Raw genomic sequence first — 15,075 nt, 5'->3', positions numbered from 1 at the left:
CTAAGAACTTGGAAAAGTCTGGCCACTGGCAAATCATCGTAGCTACTACCTTTCTCTGCTCATTAATTTGAAATATAAACAAAATAAGAACTACAAAATAGGTTTAAAAGATCCAACAACATCTATTTTGTCCCCAGATGATTATCTTTTTATAGATCAAACCCTTCAAAATAAAGGTCTTGTTCAAGCATGTGTGTCCTTCACAGGGCCTGACACTGCTTAGCAGACAATCCTGCTCTTCTCAAGTGTCCTTGAGGCCAAGAGGTCACCCAGGGCAATGCTGTGCCTGCAGGCCCAAAGCTCCCAGCCCCTGGACACTTGTTCTTTGAAAGGTAAAGCCTGAAGCCGACCTCCCTTTTCCTTCAGGCATTCTGAAATTTTAGTGCGTTCTGTGGGAGGTGATATACATTCCCGTGAATGTATTCTCGGCCACTCTGCAGCCGGCTCTGTATGGGGGGGGCCACTGAGCTGCTTAGCACCAGTGAACAGTAGGGCTGCCTGAGATCTAAGTAACCAGCTTCTCTTTCCAAGTTGGAAAAGAAAGCACTCTGGTGGGTTTAGAGATGTGGAGCAGTTCCTATTATTGTCATTGTTTTTACTGACAGCCTACGAATTGGCAGGGTGTTTGGTGTTTTGGAAGGGCAGAGAGAGACGGGGCGCTGGAAGTGTTCAGCCATGGTGGGGCTGGAGGAGAGAATGAGTCAAGTGACTGGAACCCTCTCAGCTAAAGGAGAAAGCAACAAAGGGAGTCAGGCTTCCAGCAGCTCAGAAACATGGGCTTGGTGACTTGAGGCTCAGCTCTAACTAGAGTCCACATCACTGAGAAATTCTGGGAAGGTGGACTCAGGTCCCCCTGGCCTTCTCCATCATAAGTCTTCTAGCCTCCATGCTGCAGAGGGGCTGGTCTCTGGGTTTCTCTTCCCAATAAAGGAGAATTACTTGCTGGGAAATATCAAGTGCAACAAATGAGAACATTTTCTAGGTCTCTCTGCAGGAAATGATGGTGAAGAGAAGGTAGTGATAGTTGGGCAAGGTATTGAGATTTTGGATTCAGAAAAGAGAGGGTTATTCAAAAAGCATGCATGAAGCTAGCAGGGAAACAGTTAATCACTAGAGAGGATGGATAGATGGTAGAGAGAGCTAGGCAATAGACAGATGGTAAGGTAGATAACAGATCACAGATGATAGATAGATGGATGGATAGACAGTTAATAGTGAGATGGACAGATAGAATTTCATATGGGAAAAACAGTTACAATATTACTTTCCATTGCAAATTCAATCTTTCCATTGCCAATCTACATACATTTAAATGGTTTGGTTGGAAGTTGTCAATGTAACCCGTGGATGGGCCTTCCTGTGTCTTTGTTACATTTTTTTCCAGACCCAGTTTATTTCATTCACTCTTAGGCCTGGACAGACACAATCTTTTCAGTCTTGTGGGAGGGAATTTAGAGCAAGAGAGAAGGCTCACCGGTCTATGGCTAAGGACTTTCCCAGCAGAAGAGGACTAACCTGTATCTGTTCCCACGTATGTCACTTCTGTCTTGCCGGCAGTCTATTCTGTACCCCAACTAAAATGTCAGAGGGCGAGTTCTCCTTGTTCTTTTGTGGCATGGGACAGTGATCAGACTATTGGAATCTGTGGTTACTGATGCACGTGCAGCTTCGGGCCCCTTGTGAATTCCAAAGACAAAAGCGGGGATCCCAAACTCGATTGCCTTCAGGGGATAGGCAGGCAATAAAATTGAGTGAGTCGGTCCAGGTCAGGCTTCAGAAAAGTGTTTGTGTTTGGAGAGGCACTAGGGTACGAGGAGGGAGCAGCGAGAGCTGAAGAACATCCGTGCAGCCTCAGCAGGAGGCTCAGCATGCAGACCCAGGATGATGGTACTGTTGCAAGACAAGCCCCAAATCTGGATTTTTAAAGGAAATGTCATAATTTTAAAATAATTGGTTCAGATGGTCAAAATGGAATAAAATATGCCAGACAAGAGGTTTGTAGGCTACCTTCAGCCTGTGAGCCGCCACTGATGTCTTCGGACTGAGGGAGAGCCTCGTTTTCCCGAGGAGAACCAAGCCTCTAGTGACCACCAGGACCGGTAGGCTGTGGTTTCCACTTTCATGTCAAAACATCGTTATTCTGCATTCTTTTGGTGCATAATAGACCACCCCACACTGAATGTTCTCAACAGAGACCATTTTCTTGTGTTCATGGGTTCTGTGGGTCGGGAATCGGGAAGGGACATATCTGGGGAGGAGGGGATGGATGTCTCTGCACCATGATGGTTGGGGTCTCAGCCAGGAAGGCTCAAAGGGGACAAGACCCTGACGCGGGACCCTCTGAAGGCCCACTCCGAACACGTCTAATGGCACATGCAGGCTGTCACCTGGAGTCTCAGCTGAATACTCGCCTCACTTCGTGGTGGGGCGTCCTCACAGATGGCGGCCTCTGGCTCCTGGGTGGTAGAGCTGAGCTCCAAAGCAAGCATCCTGCAAAGCCCACGGAGCTGATTTACCTCATAGGACTTCACTCATAATCCCATAGCATCGTATCTCCATGGGTGTGAGCCTTCCTCCTGGATGGGAGGAGAGCTAAGGGCCCATCCTAGCGAGAGCATGGGGGGCAGGCATCAGGTACTGTCATGCTCGCCTTGGGGAGACACAGGCTGCCAGATCTGTCAAACACCAAGCGGACTGAGATGGTAAAAGGGGAGCGGAGTGGAGATTTCAGTCAGCCGATTAAAAGGCGCAGCTGTCCCTTCCTATTTATCAGAGTGTCTGTCTTCCTCTCCCCTGGTTTTCTTCGTGGTTTACAGCCAGCTCAGCACTTAGCCTTCCACTGGCGTCACTGCCGCTGACCGGGATGGCTGTGAAGTCCGTGGTTAACGCGGGACAGGGGCGCGGCAGGTGTGGGTGGAGGCACCGGCTCACGGGCATGCTGCTCAGTTACGCTTCTGGGCCCGCCAAGGGTCTGCAGTGGTGGCAAGGGACAACAGGGACACTCGGGGCTCAGGAACACGGGGCCGCCGCTCATTCCATAGACCCCATCTTGCTGTCGTGAAAGCCGAGCGATGCAGGCGTGAAACCTCTCCCTCTGCTCCCAGGCTGTGCAGTCGAGTCTCTTACCAGGGCTTTTTCAGCATGAAAATGTCGGGAAGCATATCAGTGTGGAAGAGCAATTGGTCTCATCAGAAAAATTCGCCAGTGCCGTAGGATCTGGACAGTGCTGTCTGTTCTACACAAAAGAGACATCTTTCTGCCCACTACCGGGTCCGTCTGTGTCTTATGTAGTCAGGGCTGACTTAACACCCACATTTCTCACTCAGGCTTTCAGTTTATGTGCTCGCAGCCCAGAGCCGCAGAGAGGGATTCTCCAAGTGGCAGCCTGGTCTCGGTCCCGCTGCATCCTTGATCCGCCGCCCCAGCCCTCGGTGTTTGAAACCACCTGGTTGATCCGCTGATGCCCTTGCTCTGGTCTGTCCTCCGTCGGGGCCGGCATGATGGAGCAGCATCCCCTGATGGTGCAGGGGAGAGACCCCACAGCAAAGCATGCTTTAACTCTTCCAGCTTCAGCCACTTGTGGGAGCTGTCCCTGCAGGTCGCGTTGAGGAGCGTACCCGACTTCAGAGGGGGTGGAGGAGCGGGTCCCCACGGGTACCTGGAGAGGAGCTGGGAGCACCCAGGCAGCAGCTGCAGTGGGCAGGTGACCGTACAGTGTCCCGCGGGCCCCTTTCCTTTACGTGGCCACCAGTCCAGCCGGCTGAGCTGAGGAAATATCCCATCCTTGTAACCTCTTTTCAGTCTTGGTTTTCTCGTCTGTACAATGGGAGCCGAAGTGACGCGTGTCCAGGTGAGGGGAGAGCCGTAGGGCTGAAACATGCTCTTCTGAGCCCTGCGAACAGGCGCTTCGAGCAGCCGGAGCGAGGGAACAGGTCCCCATTCAGGTTCTCACATCCCTAGTGGGGTTCTCTTGTCCCCAGAGAGGCAGTCAGCCTGAAAGCTGGATTTCACGGAATGAGCGAGAGAAGAATCTTTTGAAGATCTTTCTTATCTCCCCACACTCTTGCTTTTTAGCTTCTCTGATGGTTAAATGAATAGATTTTGTTATACTCCAGGGGAAGGGAGCATGCAAATGGGAGGTAGGAAGACCAGATCCCACCTCTGTGATCATGGGTGTAGACCAGGGGGCCTGTGGGAAGGAGGAAGGGAGGGAGATGGTGGGAACGAGGGAGCTGTGTGTCTCAGTTGCCCCTAGTGGGGCAGAAACCTGGATGAGGGAGAGAAGAATCTTCTGGAAAGATCAGCCGGAACTCCGAGGCCAGAAAGACCTGCAGTAGTGAGTCAGGTTTGGGTTCTGGAAGGAGATTGCCCCACGCACTGGGTACACCATGACTAAATCTTCAGCGTTTGGTGAGGCTAGGTCTGAGTGTCTATCAGCCTGACTCCACGGGGGTCGTATGGAGGTATCTGCCCCCACGTGCCCTGCAGGGGACAGGGAAGTCAGCTGCAGGCGGGCTTGTCCAGTTTGCCGACAGACACCCTTCAGGGACAGAAGAACTGCAGTAGAACACAGTGAGTCAGAGTAGGGCTCCCGGAGCCCGCTTCAACCATTCATTAGCTGTGTGACCTTGGGAAAAGTACTTAACTGCTCTTTGCCTCACTCTCTTCACCAGAAGATGGGATAAAACTTGTCTCCACCACAGCCCCTGCACAGCTATCCTAGTTTTTAGACGAGACCCTCCCATGATGTATTGATTTTTCACTCCAAAGCACATGGTGACAAGTGTAGGCTCACCGATCGTAAGGGATGAAGTCACGCGGCGAGCAGGGGGATTGTGCGCGTGAGGGCGCGGGTCATGTGGGAGCTCTGTCCTTCCTGCTCAGTGTTGTTGTGAACCGAAAACTCTAAAAACCAGAGCTTATTAATTTTTAAAAAGTGATATTTAAAGATTACTGTTTTCGGGAATGACACATGTACCCGCCTGCTGGCCCGACGCTTTCTGGTCGGTTTCCGGTCAGAGGATGTTGTGTAAACAAATTTTAATTGGCCATCATGTGCGAGTAAACTGCATTAATCGAAGTCTGCCCACTGGAGCTTGCAGAGACCCTCCTGTGATGACCTGTGTGGGGGGCTGAATTCTGTCCCTGCGGATCTTATGTCCCCGTGCCTGTGCACAGGACTTTCCTTGGAGGTAGAGTCTTTGCAGACACAGTCCCTCCAGTATGCTGTCGAGCACTTAAAAATGTGTTCAAAGAGTAGATCTCGTGATAAGTGTTCTTTTCACAATAAAAAAAAAAGTAAAAAATGAAAGTGGAAAAAAAAATAAAACCTAAACACACAATGATGAAAACAAAATTAAAAGCTGGGATAGTGGGAAATTGTTGGCTCTCGCTTCAGGCATGAGTGTGTCCAAAATCCAGAAATAGCAAAATTGACACCACCAAACCAATAAAATAGCCTTTAGTAAGAGTTTATCGCTCACATAAGAAGTTTTCGCACTGGGTGCTTTCAAGTTGGACACTGATGTGAAGCTCGGGGACATGACATCAGAGGGTGGCTTATTGGGTGAAACGGGGAGGCTGTTTAACCTTTCCAAGGATGGTTATCACAGCGGGGTTTCCGGATGGCGGGGGATTGGCTAAAACCACTTTTAGGAAGATTTCTTAAGTTTCTTTGATGATTTTCAGGGCCACTGGAAAGAAATAACCCAAGTTTTACCTATGTTCATGAAATAAGCTGGATTTAGGGTTGCTCACGTGGCTTACTGGATTTATTCGCTTGGGGGTATCTTCAAGCTTGGTCTCTATTTTATTTTAGTTTAAATGTTGGATTCGGGGCTCGCATACCAGCAAGGATCCATTTCTTTCCTCCCGGTTCTTCCTCCCCATGAGTTTACGTCTTGCTAGGTCCCTTCAGAGTGCATTGGCTGAAGTCCTTTGTCTTCCCAAGCCTCACCTTGGATCAGGGATGAGGACCTGGGATACTCTTGTGGTGGCTCCTGGGAAATTCCCAAGCCCACCAATCCGATTGGACCCAATCACTGTGACCAGAAGGAAGAAGAGTGCCGACGGTCTGTGGGTCACCTCATCTGTTTTCAGGACCCAAGGCTGTTACCCAACGAAGTAGAATACTTTCAAGGTAAAGCGCACATCCCTGTAAGCAGGTCATTGTTCTGAAGGATGTTGTGTGTGAACAGCCAGGGTAGTGTTCGGATTCAGAAGGCACCTGCTCCCAGGGACAGTACACTTGCCTGTTGTCTTTCGGGGAGAGGGCTTCTGCTCTGGGCTTCTACCCCATCATTGCCTGCTAGGTGTTCCTTTTAACTTCAGAGAGGGGTGTTTGAAGGGCACACTGTTCTCTTTCTCTTTCTTTTCTTTTTGCAAACCAATCTATCTTTGAGAATGTCCTAACAGAAGATGACTTTTGTTGAAATAGCCATCAAGATACCCCTGAAAAATGAAAGAGAATAGGAAGGAAATGGCCCTACCAGATATTAAAACACGTCATAATCTATTGTGTTTAAGACATTTGGGTGCTGTCTCACAAGAAGGCAGACAGATCAATAAAAGCAAATGCAGAGGCTAAAAATAAGCCTAAGGAGCAGACGAATTCAGTATAGATCAAAGATGGCTTTTTAAATCAACGGGGTACTGGGTGAATCACTTAATAAATAGTGCTGATGAAGCCCATATGGGGAGAAATAAAGCCAGATCCCTCTTCCACTCACTTCTCACATGAAAATAGATTCCAGCTGGATCAGGGATTAATATTCTTACGAATCAATTTCCTAATAAACAATAAAAATAAGACCAACAAAAGGATAGAGATGGACAAAGGATGTGAACAGACATTTGATGAAAAAGGTTATTCAAATATAAGCCTATGAAAACCGTATTCAATGCCCCTCAGACTTAAGGAATTATTATTTTTATTTGTCAGATGCACAACAATCAAAAAGGCAGGGAAAAAGGCGCATGAAGACACTCTCAGTGAATGTGTAAATTGCTAGAATCTCTTTGGCAATTCAGCGCGTCCTATCGAAATTGAACACGGGCATCTTTTCTGACTTGGCCCTTCCTCTTTGAGACATGTATGCCTTAGACATGCTTGCGTGTGTGTGCCCAGCTCTGTGGATGTGCAGCTTCTCTGACGTGCTGATTGTGGTAGCCAAGATTGGAAACCACCTAAGTGTCCACCAGACGGGCAGTGCTCAGTGAGACGTTTGGGACACGTGCACAATGGATTCATCTGTGGCTGTGAATCAACAGTGCAGTGCGTTTCTGAACGCTGATACTGATGTACCCACTAGATAGATATTTTAAATACATATATAGTGTATAAAAGTGTGTACAGTACTGCCATTGGTGTTTTTAAAAAATCGACCTATCTACATATATTGATCTCCCTGAAAATGTACATTAAGTTGGGTCGAAGCGAGGGGAGGGAAGTCTTCAGTGAGAGAAACTTCGTATCCCCTATTGTAACATTTAGATATTCACGTCATGCCTGTATTATTTCTTCAATAAAAAAGGTTTATTAAAAATTAAAAAGACAAAACAAAACCCAAAAGACATCCCTGAAAGTATGAGTTTGTTGCCCAGAGCTCTGGTTTTGACTTAGAATGTTTCCTTTAATTAAAGAAGTATATTTAAGCAATTCCTCTAAAACTAGTAACCTCGAGGACGGGAGAAAACAGCAATCCTGCTCTATTATGTGCTGTCGTGAAATTAGAGGGTTGGCTCTCAGCCGACAGTAAGATTAGGTCTCATCCCAAAGCCTGGGAGCCACACGCAGCCCAGCACCAGGGTGTGCTGGTGCCCTGGGAACGGAGCCGAGTTCAGAAACACTAGTCACGGGGGACGAAGGCCACCCGACTTGCTTTTCTGCAAATACGAGTCCTGCTTGCTCTCTGAGGCCCTGCAGAACTTTGTGTTCTCATCTTCCTACTCCTGTTGGAGTGCAAGGATTGTGTTTTATTTTGCTCTGTTCCCCCCCTCCCCAACACCCAGAGGGCTTTGATTAGTGATTATTTACAGACAAGATAGAAAGAGAGTAAAATTCAGAATAGTCAGGTGTCCAGGTTTCTGTGTCAGGATGTATGTAATGATGATGACAATGATGGATGAAGTCTGTTTTTTACGGGACACTCTTTGAAGGACTTGGCACAAGTCTTTTTCATCAAATGTCTCTGAAGGACTCCGAGAGTCTGTTATGTTCAACAAAAAATAGGGCTTTTTCCCTGTCTGTCTGCTGGTTCGTCGGATGAGTCTACGATGGGAGAATCAGTAATACGCAGAATGAGTGAGGCCGTGCCCTCGATCTCCGCATGTGGGCAGCACAGAGAGTGCGGGCATTTATTGCTCGATTATCAGAGGCCAATAATATGACCATCTTTCTGGAAATGGTGATGAGCTGTCTTCTTCTGCCACCCATCCAGCTGAGCCATCACTGGGGAGCTGTGTCGAGGGATGCTGTCTCCATCAAGGCTTTGTTTCTCTAAATGGGAATTACTGGTTTGCATGGGGTTGTAATCATCCTGGTGAATCCATAGACAGTCGGCTCACATAACAAGCCATGGAACATTTAAACAGCACCCTTCATAGTTGGGTGGCAGGCTGTTTTCAGTAGGAACAAGGTGAGTTTCCCTCCTCACTGACAGGCTGGGCAAAAACCAATCTAATGGAGAAGACATCCATCTATGCATACATACTTTCCTTCCGCCTGCCCACTGGGTTTAATTGCTGGCTTTACCGTGGGGCAGGTATGTCGATAATAAACTAAATCTTTCTAGGGTAGCCACTCCTATGCTGGGCTCCCTATTCCCTTCTCTTGCTTTTTTTATCCTTTATAGAACTTGGCAACATGAAACGTGTGTGTGTGTTCTTTCTTGTTGGAGTGTGAGTTCCGTGTCAACAGGAAATGTGTGTTTTGCTCATATTTGCATTTCCAGTCCTGTGAATATCACCTGGAAAGTCAAACTGTGTTTGATGAATAAATCAATGAACGAATAAACAGTTTGATTTACTTGTGGTGTTATTCATTACCTGCTTCGGTCCTGTATATAGTCACGTATTTATAAAACTTTTTTGGGGTGTGGGGTGGGGGGCAGGATCACTCCCTCCAGAGCTTGCGACAGCTGGCATCCACACTCACCATGCCCGCGTGGGTCCATCTGCTGGGCAGTCCTGTTTCTACTGATCGCTTATCCCTTTGAACTTGTGTCTGCAGGAAAGACTGGCCTTTGCATCCTCCTCACGAACAGAGTCAGAAGGAAAACCAGACACTTGGAAGGAGTAAACATTGTGTGCAGGAAGCACTCATCTCCAAGATGCTTTTAAAAAGTCATTCAGCCTCTGTCTGGGTCGGCAGAGAAAACCCACGGGCCAGGTTTATCAGGATGGCAAGTGCTGACTCACTGGGGTCCCAGGATAAATCGGAGGTCCTCAGAGCCAGCAGCCTGCCTGGCTGGAGACTGACATCCCATGTTGCTTACGTTTTGGACCAAGATGTAATGCTCAGCTGTTTTGGCTTCCCTCCTCACTGGGTTCTCCTGAGTTGGTAGGTGGCCAGCCTGGTGCCTGCTTTAAGTTATTTTATTTGTCCCTGGAGCTAGTCAAGAGACCAGGACGATCTGGTGAATAAAGCAGCATATTTAATATAATTGAGGCTGCTGCATACAGTTGTCCAGGTTGTACACTGCTAAACTCTAGGAAGCCCCACTGCACATCATTATCTGTGTGAATGAGGCTTCTTGGGATTGGTCAGCGCCCAAGTTGTGTGGCCATGTAGCAGTCCTGGGTGTGATCCTATCTGTGTAAATCTATAGATTGGGTGTGAACACAGCAGTACGTAGATGGATGATGACTAAAATATTGTTGGTTTAGGTTCGACGAGATGGAAGTTCAGGTGATTTTTACTTTCTTCCTCATATCTTTGTGTAGTACTCATTGTTTCCCCACAGGGAACATATTCCATCTACTTAGGACAGAAATGATAAAGTCGCCATCATTGTGAGTTGTACGTGTGGGGGGTGGGGAGGATGCAGACGTGGGCGCGTTTCTGTGCGTGAGTGCCTCCGTCCCACCCTGGGCGTAGCGGGGCACTCTCACGTGGCTCCTCGATTCACTCACGCACTCAGAAGAGGCCTGACTTCCTGAGTCCCAGCTAACGGAGGTCATAACACTGGTGACCTTGGGCTGCTTCCAGACCTCGCATATTTCGTCTAGCCGGGACGGTGTTTTCAAAACTTGGGATCTTACATAAAAGTGGGGATCTCTGGCCTCTCTTCAGGATTGCAAAGATTTGGCAACACCAGGCCTACAGCTGGAAGTGAGGGCCCTGCCCCGCATTTGAGGTCTGTGCTCCCAGCCTGAGCTGCCGACCCCTTGCTGAGTTGGTACTTTCTAGTGGGTGACAGAGCTCCGCAGCCCGGGGGCCTTGGGATGTCCAGTTACTAAACCATTTACTGAGAGCTGTTCACCCCTCCACCCGGCAGTGGGTCCCAGCCCCCCCGGGGCCACAACCCCATGCTTCCTCCGCTCACACTCCTCCCCCTGGGGGTCTTGGAGATGCCCCTTTCTCTTGGGGGCAGGAGTCTGTCCTAGAATGTCCCGCACAGGGTGGTCCTTTGGTCCTGGTGCTTTACTGACAGTGTGACCTCAAAAATGGTTTGCCGTGAAGCCAGTGGTCTTCATTCTAAATTTAATAGCTGCCCAAGAAATGGCCACGTGAAAACAGATCCCTGCCTCCCCCTGAAGCTGTGAGCCACAGAACCGGCGGGAGAGTTTCAGCATCTTGTCAATACCCATCCGCCTGCCTCCTTGTAACATGACCTCTGCTCACCGCGTTTCCTCGTCCTGCACTCGGAAATCAGTTCGAGTGGGACCTTCTCGTGGACGTTCACCCTGAGGGGCGTGCAGAGTGATTCGCTGAGACTGTGGAGAATCAGGACTTCCCAGCACGTTTCTCCTAATCTCATCATTTTAATGCATCCTTTCGTGTATGTTTTATAGTATATTTACATTGCAATAGTCTAAGCACAAAATTGATAAATAAATATGCCCATATTAAGGGAGAATGCCAACAAATAGTTGGTGTGAGTGCATGATAATAAACAAGTATTGGAACCTGCTGTTTTACAGGATTTAGATTTTATGTAGGATCAGCTTTTCCATAGCACTGCTGCATGTACTGGGGTCGTCCCGAAGCCACAGCAGAGACTTAGCCAAGTACCTTCCAGGGATAGAAGGAGGGGCCCAGTGTCACCGGAGCCGCAAAGAATGGCTGATAGCATTGTAAAGAATCACATGAATGTTGTTGGCCGGGGCAGGGCCAGGACGTGGGGAGAGGGTCAAAGCGGCTCCGACAATAAATGAAATGTTCTGGGTCGTGGGGCACGCGGACTCGGTGGGATGGGGTGTTGTTGTAAATGGTTCCTGGTCAAGCAGCAATTAGACACAGCGCGTGATTGTGAGCTATGGCAGGAAGCCTACTGTGTGTGAGGACACAGAGCACGCTTTGTTCTTTTCACGGTGAATGAGAGAAAAGAAGCAAAGGTACGAGGAACATTTTTGGAAAAAGCTTTGCTTTGACCCAGAGGGGTTTTCGTTGGACTTTGAACCAGTGGGGAAATACAGGTTTCTATCCGTTAATGGGGAAGGGTGCTGGTCACCAAATCGACAACTCTTGTAAGCATGCTGCGTCCTTCTGTCACCCCAAATAGGAGACACTGGGTGTGGGGGTAGCAAAATCAAGTGTGAACGGCGGTCAGCACCCGGGTTCCTAGCTGGTTCGGTAACGTTATTGGATGCTGTGCTTGGAACACATAGACACACATGTTTGTACGTGTATGTGTGTGTGCATGTGTGTGTATGTGTGTACATATGTGTATATGGGTATACAGTTGACCCTTGCACAACACGGGAGTTAGGGGTGTCAACTCACTGCACAGCCCAAAATTTGAGTCTAACTCCGAATCCCCAGAACGTAACTCCTGGCAGCCTCCTGTTGACGGGGAGCCTTACCAATAACATGCACCGTTGATCAGCACGTACTTCATATGTTCTATGTATTATATATTGTATCATTGCAAAAGGGACGCTAGAGAAAGTAAAATGTTACTAAGAAAGCCGTAAGGAAGAGGAGACACATTTATGGTCCTTGCTGTATTTATCGAAAAAACCCCTGCATAAGTGGATGTGTGCGGTTCAAACCCATGTTATTCAAGGGTCGACTGTGTATATATGTGTATGTATAGTTTTGTGTGTGTATACCGTAGCTCTGCTATGTTTTAAAAACACAATATGCCCTTAACCCAAGCAGGTTTTACTTTTATCCGTCCCCATGCATGTGCCCACCGTGGGAGAAATGATGGCTGTTCTCCCTGTCACTACGGTAGATATATTTTCAAGTATAAATATGCAATAGAGTGTCTTTGGAAATGAAGCGCTGTGTTTATCCCTGTGTAATGAAGCTGTCAGGGTAACCTGTATGGATGGAACCGCAAGTAGGTTATAAAACTTCCTTTAATGAATATACATAACTCAGTTGTCATAAACGAAGGCAGGAATTAGCACCTGGTTCAAACCCAGTGAAGCCAAACTGCACATGTCCTACGAATTATCTTAATGGTTCCCAAACACCGCCACTTACAGCGAGGTTAGCGTGTAAAAATGACTAGCCCGACGGCAAACCTTGTTCAGTATACACCATAGATAATGCGTTCGAGGAATAACCACCCAGTTTCCTGTGTGTGTTCGCACTTGATAGAAGCCATTCAGGGATACCTCTCGAGCAAGGATCCGTCCTTCCGTTCAGGACATCTGCAACATGCCCTAGGAATGTGTCTTCTCTTATGAAAACATACTGTGTCAGTGAAAAGCAACCTCCTAGTGTCCTGCACTGCGTTTCAGAAAGAATGTCCCCTTCAAAATGTTATTTATTACAGTGTCATGTTAGCGCAGTAGGATCACTAGGAACAAATACTGGGTACTTCACAGGTTACATAAGCAACCACGTTCTTTCCTGAGAACTTGAAAACGATTCACGGAAGAAGCATTATCTGAGCTCCACATGACCTACTTGTGAGTACAATTTAAGAAAAATATGAGCCCATTCTGTATCAGAAAAGTCTTACGCACTGATATCTCCTGTAGAATGAAAAGATCACCAAATCCAGAATGATGACCTATTTATTTAAAGCAAATTTGACTCAATAAAATTCCAGCGCACCATAATTGGGACAGCCCTTAGAATTCATCTCCATATAATAGCATCTGTCCTCAGTGAATTGAACTTTTTTTAGCCACCACATCCTGGCTGCCTGCTATTTAATAGAGTTGCTGCAAGGCAGAAATCATAGCTTATTCACCTTCGTGTTTCACCGGAGTATCCAGAAAATGAGACGGCTTTCTGGCCTGTGCATTCACTTCCTAATTTATAAATGGCTGCATTCAAAGTGTTGGCCCGTACGATGATTATTTAAAACACAAAACATGCAATTTTTTTTTTTCCTGCAGAAATAATGTTATCCATTGAAGCTCACCTCCTAAAACTTCCAGCTTTAGCATTGTGAGGGCCACACACGATGATTCCCCTTCTCTTTGTAGAACAGTCAAACAGGTTGTGTGTCGGGGTTCCCCGGACCACTCTGCGGTTTGCTGACTTGCTAGGAGGACTCAGGATGCAGCATAGGGTCCTAATCATAGGGGTGATTTGTTACAGCGAAGGACACAAAGCAAATTCAAAAAAGGGAAAAGATGCATGGGGCGAAGTCTGGGGGAGCTAGGCACAGGCTTCCAGAACCTTCTCCTGGGGGAGTCATGCGGGACGCCCCTGGTCCCTCAGCAATGACTTGTGGCCTCACGTGTGAGTCTCGTCCACCCGGGAAGCTCAGCTGAGCCCAGAAGCCCAGGGTTTTCACTGGGGGCTGGTCACCAGGCCAGGCCCCTCTGCCCGGCATGCACCGTGATCCCAGACTCCGGTGGGTGTCAGGCAGAAGCCCCATTGTTTGTACCAACTGTTTGCGTATGGTGAGCCCCTCTTCTCAGGGAACGGTGGGAACCCCCTCCCATAAGCCCGGAGCTTGGATGCCAGCCAGGAGCCTCCTTGCCAGTGGGCCTTTCTGGAATACCAACCCCAGACCTGCTTCTGGGTCTTCTACACAATGTACTTTGAAGTTGTTTCTGGGGTAGGTCTTGTTCTTGGGGCTGGGGGGGGCGTGTCCCTCTCTCTCCTCCTCCCGCCCTGCTTGTCTCTGTGCACGAGGGTTTGGAGGCGGAGGCTGGTGTCTGTGGCCGGGGCTCCGTGTCCGTGTGTGCACAGCAGTTGGACCTCTGGAGGGACCCCCCACCAGACGGTCTTCTCCCCAGTCGCCCGCTCGCCCCCACGGCTCTTGCTGGAAGGTTCCTTGTGTGCTTCCCAAGGGACGAGGAGGAGAAAACCCATCAGGAACATGACTCTCAAAATGAGGCCAGTTCGCACATGCATTGCATTTTGTGTTGTACACTTGCCGTTCTGTATGTTTGTCACTTGAAACTTCTGAGAGCAAATGAGGGCTCTGCTGTGATAGACCCTTCCTCACTCACCAGCTTCTTGGGAAGGAACCAGGCCCCTCGTATCTTGGCAAGCAGCCTCTGGGCATGTCACGGTCCCCCTGCCGTGGACGATGAGGAAGGAGTGAAGGAATGGGCGCGTGTGTGCCGGAGAGCAAATCTGTAAAGTCCGAGTGGGTGTTCGATCTCTAGACACGTGCCGACCAGCGATGGGTAGCAGGGAGCGTGAGTGGGATCGGGGTGAGCGGCTTCCGCGCCAGATGGGTGTGTGTCAGGCCAAGGGGAGCACCGGGCACGGCTCGGGCTGCGAGGTGGTTCGGGGCCAGGTGACACCTGGGTCACCGCTCCGTGGAAGCACTGACCCCGCAGGACGCGTGTGATACTTCAAAGCGTTGGGACTGTAACGCCCGGGAAGCGCACCTGGTGGGTGGGGCACAGTGGCTCAGCAGCCGCCAGGACCCAGATGCTCAGGGCAGGGGGGGGGGGGGGGGGGGGGGGGGGGGGGGGGGGGGGGGGGGGGGG

At 48.9% G+C, this 15,075-nt stretch overlaps 1 protein-coding gene across 3 annotated transcripts in view; it reads left to right on the top strand.

Moving 5' to 3' along the window:
* Positions 1-15,075, top strand: part of TMEM132D (transmembrane protein 132D) — a 547,440-nt gene that overhangs the window by 234,894 nt on the left and 297,471 nt on the right. The gene's annotated exons all lie outside the window — the stretch shown is intronic.

Source organism: Phoca vitulina, unplaced genomic scaffold (assembly GCF_004348235.1).
Source record: "Phoca vitulina isolate PV1807 unplaced genomic scaffold, GSC_HSeal_1.0 scaffold91, whole genome shotgun sequence".
NCBI lineage: Eukaryota > Metazoa > Chordata > Mammalia > Carnivora > Phocidae > Phoca > Phoca vitulina.
Note: the sequence above shows the minus strand (reverse complement) of the source record. Positions and strands in the feature narration are given on the sequence as shown.